At 50.6% G+C, this 6140-nt stretch overlaps 1 pseudogene; it reads right to left on the reverse strand.

Annotated features, from left to right (window-relative positions):
* Positions 1-3969: 3969 nt before the first annotated feature.
* Positions 3970-4104, reverse strand: LOC141142009 (U2 spliceosomal RNA; annotated as a pseudogene).
* Positions 4105-6140: the final 2036 nt, after the last annotated feature.

A 6140-nucleotide genomic window follows, 5' to 3' on the forward strand; every position in this document is an offset into this window, starting at 1 on the left:
CCAGACCCCAAGAATTTTGATGAAGTCCGTCTTGATGCTGAAAGGAATTGGTGCAGAAGAAGGCAGGAACCACTTTCCGAAGAGCATGACTTCTGACTTCCCGCAGTTGACCTTTGCCCCTGAAGCTTGGCCGAAGTCCTCACAGGTCTGGGCGAGTGTGTCGATGGAGCGCCGATCAGCACAGAACACCGTCACGTCGTCCATTTAGAGTGAGCACTTGACCTCCCGTCTGTCCGGTCCTGGTGCGGTGATCCCTCTGATCTCTGGGTTCCGTCTGATGCTTCAGGCGAAGAGCTCTATACAACAAACAAAAAGCAGAGGTGAGAGAGGGCAGCCTTGTCTGACCCCAGACAAGATTGGAAAGGGGTCAGTTTTCCAGCCATTTACCAGCACCAAACTAGAAATGTCAGTGTACATTACATTTACATACGAACAAAACATTTCCCCAAGACCAAACCTGCGCAGAGCTCTGCACATAAACTCATGGGAGACACGGTCAAAGGCCTTCTCCTGGTCAAGGCTGACCAGGGCCGCGTGCACACGGTGGCCATGAATGTACTGGACCGTGTCCCGGACAAGCGCGAGGCTGTCCGCAATCCTGCGACCAGGAATGCCGCAAGTCTGATCCGGGTGGATGATCTGTCCGATGACAGACTTCAGCCTGTTGGCCAGGACTTTGGCGAGGATTTTGTAGTCCACGTTCAGAAGAGAGATCGGACGCCAATTTTTAAGATCCGATCTCTCCCCCTTCCGCTTATACAAAATCGTGATCATCCCCTCCCTCAGTGACGGAGGCATTCTGCCCTCCACCATCATCTCCTCGTACAGCTCGAGCAGGTCCGGGCCCACGAGATCCCACAGTGCTACATAGAGCTTAACTGGGAGACCATCGCAGCCCGGGGTCCTGCCCCGCCTAAAGGATTTAGCGGCAGAGTGCAGCTCCTCCAGCACCAAGGGGGCGTTGACGGTTGATGAACCTGCAGGATCAATTTGGTTAGAGATACCTGACAGGAACCTGTCGGCCGCCTGTGTGTCTGTTTCTTTCGGGGAGTAGAGGTTGGTGTAGTAGTCGCTGACCACTTGCATCACAGCCTTCTTCCCCTTCTGGAGTGTTCCGGTCTCGTCGCGCAACTCCGACAAGGGTGTGTGTCCTGAGTGAAGTTTCCTGAAAAAGAAAGAATTACACTTCTCACCTTTCTCAAGATTCTCCACCTTGGCACAGGAGACAATGTGCCTGGATTCTTCCTCGAAGTGTCCTTTCAGGCTCCTCTTGGTGTCCTCCAGGTCCTGCCTAACATCCCAGCCACAGTGCTGAAGGTCCTGCAGGGACTGCAACTGACGCTGCAGTCTCCTGAGTTCCCTCCTCCTGGCACACACACGCTGGCGTCCCCTTGCCTGAAAGAAGCTACGCATCTTAACCTTCACAAACTCCCACCAGTCACTTACCCTTCCGAAGAATCTTTTTTCCTCCGTCCAGGTGGCATAGGCTTCTCGGAGTTCCCCCATCAGTTCCTCGTTTTCCAGCAGGGTGCTATTCAGCTTCCAGGAACCCGGTCCGCGGGCAAAGCCCTCGCCCAGGTCACCCCGAAAGTGAATAGCCCTGTGGTCAGAGAAAAAGCAGGGGACCATGGAGAACTCACGATGCTTGACTGTTCTTGAAGTGAGCACGAAGTCAATCCTGGAACGCACAGATCCGTCGGGTCGGCACCACGAATAGTTCACGGTCCCTTTCCCTATGGATCCCACGGCGTCCTGCAAGGAGGCCTCCGAGATCATCTCCTTGAGCAGCCTAGAAGTAGCATCAAGTTTTGCGTATATGCTGGAGCTGCGCCCATCCTCACCGCCGATCACTACTGTTCTGGTGGTGACAAGTTGGGTCCGCAGGGTCTGGAAAAGTTCCAGCCGCGCATTCTTGTCTGGGGGGGCGTACACGTTGATGAGCCTAACTGGCTCTTCCACCCACGAGCCGTCTATGACCAAAAGACGGCCACAGACTAGCTCATGGAGAGAGTCAACCGTGAAACGCCCACCCCTGACCAGGATGGCTACGCCTGCAGACTTGCAATCGCCACCCCCGGACCAGTAGGAGGGACCCAGGGTCCACTGGGAGGACAGATGAGTGTACCTCCTCAAGGGAGGAAGGGCGCACTCCTGAAGCATGTAGACATCACTCTGCTGACTTGAAAGAAAGGTCAGGACCGCTTGCCTTCTAGATGTATCCTTGATACTCCTCACATTAATGGAAAAGATTGAGATCTCAGCCATAATGAAAAAGGGTATGAGGGTCTAGTTAACAAGGGTCCGAACTTACCTCCCCGGAGGGGGGGGTGGCTCTTCCGTTGCGTCTTCTGCCTGTCCTGTGTCCTGGGCCAGGCCCAGCTCCTCAAGGACAGACTCCATCATCTGCTGGCTGATGTGGACGTTGGGGGGGAGGTCATGCTCAGGGTTGACCACGATCTCCTCCCATTCCTCCTCCTCTCCTGCAGACTCTAGGTCCTCCACTACTTGCTCGGGTCCATCGCTGTTGCGTTGGACCCCGTTGGGCCGTTTGGTGGAGGTGGCGGGTTCCTCAGCTGTTGGGCTCTCTGGCTTACGTTTCCGGCTTCCTCTTGGGCCACTGGTGGGGGTGGAGGGGGGTGGGAGGGTGGGGAAGTCCTCCAGGGAGGACAGGTTGGGGGGGGGAGGGGTGGGGAGGGGTTCCTCCGGCACAGAGGGGGTGGGTGGGGGTGTGCTGGAGGTAGGGGATGGGGCAGGGGTAGGGGCAGGAGGGGCGGGGGTGGACTTACCCTTGGCCTTTCGAGGTTCTTTCGGTTTTTCTGGCAGCTTCCTCCCGGATGGCTTACCCTGGCTTACAGCTCCAGCGTAGGTCCGGGTTCTCTGGGGGCAGTGTCTGAAGACATGCTCTGCCAATCCGCAAAGGTTGCAGGCTTTGGACCTCGGACAGTCCTTGGTCTCGTGGCCTGTCACCCTACAGAACTTGCAAGCAAGTTCTGTACAATCCTTCCCTATGTGTCCCGGCTGCCCACACTTGTTACAGTTGTAGGGTATGCCGGGGTAGAAGAGGATTCCTGCGGAGGATCCCAGGGAGAAGAAAGGCTGCAGGTGCTGGATGTCCCCCGAAGGGTCTTTCCTCAGTTTGCAGAGCACAGACCACTTACCTATCCAGAAGCCGTTGGCATCGAAGATTTGGATCGGGTCCTTCACCACGGTGCAGAACCTCTGGAGGTAGGTGGCTATGTCCTTTCCACTGGTATGGGGGTTCCTCATGGCCACCGTCACCCGCTTTTCGTCCCGTGTTATGGGGCAGTTCGCAGTGAACTTCCGGAAAGGGGATTCAGGGCCACTGGTCTTCACCATCTCCCAGTATCTTCTGCAGACCTGAAACGACACAAAAGTTATAAAAAATATACCTCTTGTGAAGGCCTGCACAGAAAGCGTCTCCGCTTTGCTGAACCCCTGTTCCAGGATGATCTTCTTTCCGAAGATCTCCGGGGTCATGTCGGGGACTCTTCCGTCCACCTCCTTCAGCTGCAGCACGACCGTCTGCTTCATCCATGGCTGCAAAGCTGGGAGCCCGTCTGCAGGCTGGTCTGGCTTGGCTGGTCCTGGTCGGCTGGTGCCGGCCGGGGTAGGGGCGGGGGCTGAGGCAGCGGCATTCCCGGGCTTGGAGGAAGTGGCTGGAACGGGGTTCTTCTTCTCTTTTCCGGTCTTCTTTTCGCTCTTCCCCATCGTCAAGGATTTGGATGTCGCTTCAGATGTTTCTTAGGCGGCTTCCTTCTGGTTCCTCGACGTCTTCGCTCTTTTTCGTAGCCTTTACAAAGGCTCTAGCATCTACTGCCCGGAGGTAGTAATGCGGAGTGGGGGGAGGAGGGAAGACCGCAATCTCGTTCCCTGTGGGGGCTAAGCCTCTAACCCAATAGCAGCAGGTAGGTGAAGCTGAATTTAATCAACGATCCTACCAGGCCGAGCAGAGGGTACCCCACAAGGACCAATTAGCTTGGATAGATGCAAGTGGTTCTCAACGTCCTAGCTGTGAAGCAGAGACACCCCTAAGGGCTAAAGTCGATACTACACTTGATCTTAGCCAAAAGGCCGAGAAGCGATCTACCAAAAGCTTGGCAGATGCTCCGATATTCTGGTCCCTCCTCGGTGTTCCATGTCAGGCAACGGCTCCAGCTCCAGAACATGGTCTTCCCCGTCCTTAAATATGCACAAGGAAGGAAGGCAGGGCCCAAAAAGCCTGGAAAAGGAGTGTGAACCTAGTTAACCCCTTCCCAACCTGGGAAGGCTACCTAGCTTGCTAAAACCAAAAACCATCACTGTAGGCAACCTGTCTACAATATATTTTGCAGCATTTGGGATGTAAACAACACACTAAAGTGAATAGTGCCTTATGTAAAAATATACAGGCAAGCCCACACATTCTTTGCATAACAATGCAGATAAGATCTAAAATGTATCCAGGATCTGGTGTAATAGAAAGTCATGTGCTGGAAATAGATTGCACTGCCTAGTGTAAAAGATGTTCTCCATAAGCTGTTAGAGAGACAAATACTAGGTTTTTTGTCATGCGCTAATTACAAAGACACTTACCCTTTAAAGTGTTTATTATTTAAAAAATACGTCATTGACCATCTGAGTTGTCTTAATGTAGCTTGTCCAATAGCAGGAGAAGTTTGTGAAATAAGTACTGGTTGTACAAGCCTAAAATAATTTGCAAAATCATTTCCAAAACCGGTTCTAGCAGACTGACTACATTTATACCGCAAGCAAGACATGAAGTTAGCCATTGTGCTTGGCTGACACATGGCCTCTATTAATCACAGTCCTTGTGCTCCTCAGCCGTCCCTATAAGAGAGAATTGTTCACACTCTAAAAACTCTTTTAGGGTGGACATTTAACCTCACCTGCTGTGCATGTACTTGCGGCTATCTGAGTAACTTGAGAAATGTCACTTTTATTATGTACAAACAGATATATACTGTTGCCTTGACAATATACTGTATATTTTGCCTTTTTCATGAAACATTGCTGAAAATCTCTCAGGAATACCACAGAAAGAGATGAATCATTTCTACATACAGTCCATGAATTCAGGGTATCTTAAAATAATCACTGAGCTGTATTTGTACCTTGCTGTGTAATACAGACATATGTTTTATTTTTCATCCAGCGATTTTTTTTTTTTTTTATCCTTTTTATCCTTTACCTTGCCTATCTTGTTGTACTGGTTTATGCAATTCCTCTCCACTATTTCCCTCCCCACTTTGACTACTCTACCTTCTACTTATTCTAGCCATACTGGCCTCTTATCAGTTTTGTAAACAGCACCTTCTCTTCCCTCTGTACATATCACTTCCTTGCTACTTTGATAAAATTCTACCTCATTGATTACTCTGTCCACCATTCTATCAGTATATCCCATATCTGAAAACAGAGACAGGCTGGGCTCGGTAGCTAAAATACCACCTTCTTTTGATAGGGGACATGTGCTACAGGGCTTTTGCAGAAATCTAAAACAGACATGCCATGCAAGTTTTCGAGTCCAAGGTTTTTATGTTTTTCTCTGACAATTGTCCTTGGTTTTGTAATTAACAGCTGCACTATAAGGGCTAGTTTACACTTATTTCAAAACATGGCTTCAGACAAGCTTTGGTAAAGCTCTCTGAATGCCAGTCATAGCCCCTCTCACTAAATAAAATGGTTAGCATACAGTTCTGTTTACACCTTGCTTTTGCTTTGCTTTACTTACAGATTTGCTTCAAAAATTATACCCCATGTCACTTTAGTGGTGCTTCAAGGGGTCTTCAAAGCCTCCATAGAACTCTATGAAAAAGCTCGCTTGAAGCTCACTTGAAGCACCTGCAGCTTTTGAGAGGCTTTAATTCAGCTTTAGCTTCACTTTGTTTTGGAGAAATTGCAGGTATGAGATATCCACACACACACAGGGCATCTGCCAAGCTTCAACAAAGCTTCAAAAGAGCATCACCGAAGCATCACTGACGCTCCACTGAAGCATCACCAAAGCTTCATCGAAGCACCACCGAAGCATCAAAAACACATCATAAAATCATGTTGAAGTGGTAGGTGCTTTAATGTGTGTTGGAGCCGAAGCAAGTGTAAATGAGCCAAAACAGTCC

The sequence above is a fragment of the Aquarana catesbeiana genome, linkage group LG04 (assembly GCF_042186555.1).
Source record: "Aquarana catesbeiana isolate 2022-GZ linkage group LG04, ASM4218655v1, whole genome shotgun sequence".
Lineage (NCBI taxonomy): Eukaryota > Metazoa > Chordata > Amphibia > Anura > Ranidae > Aquarana > Aquarana catesbeiana.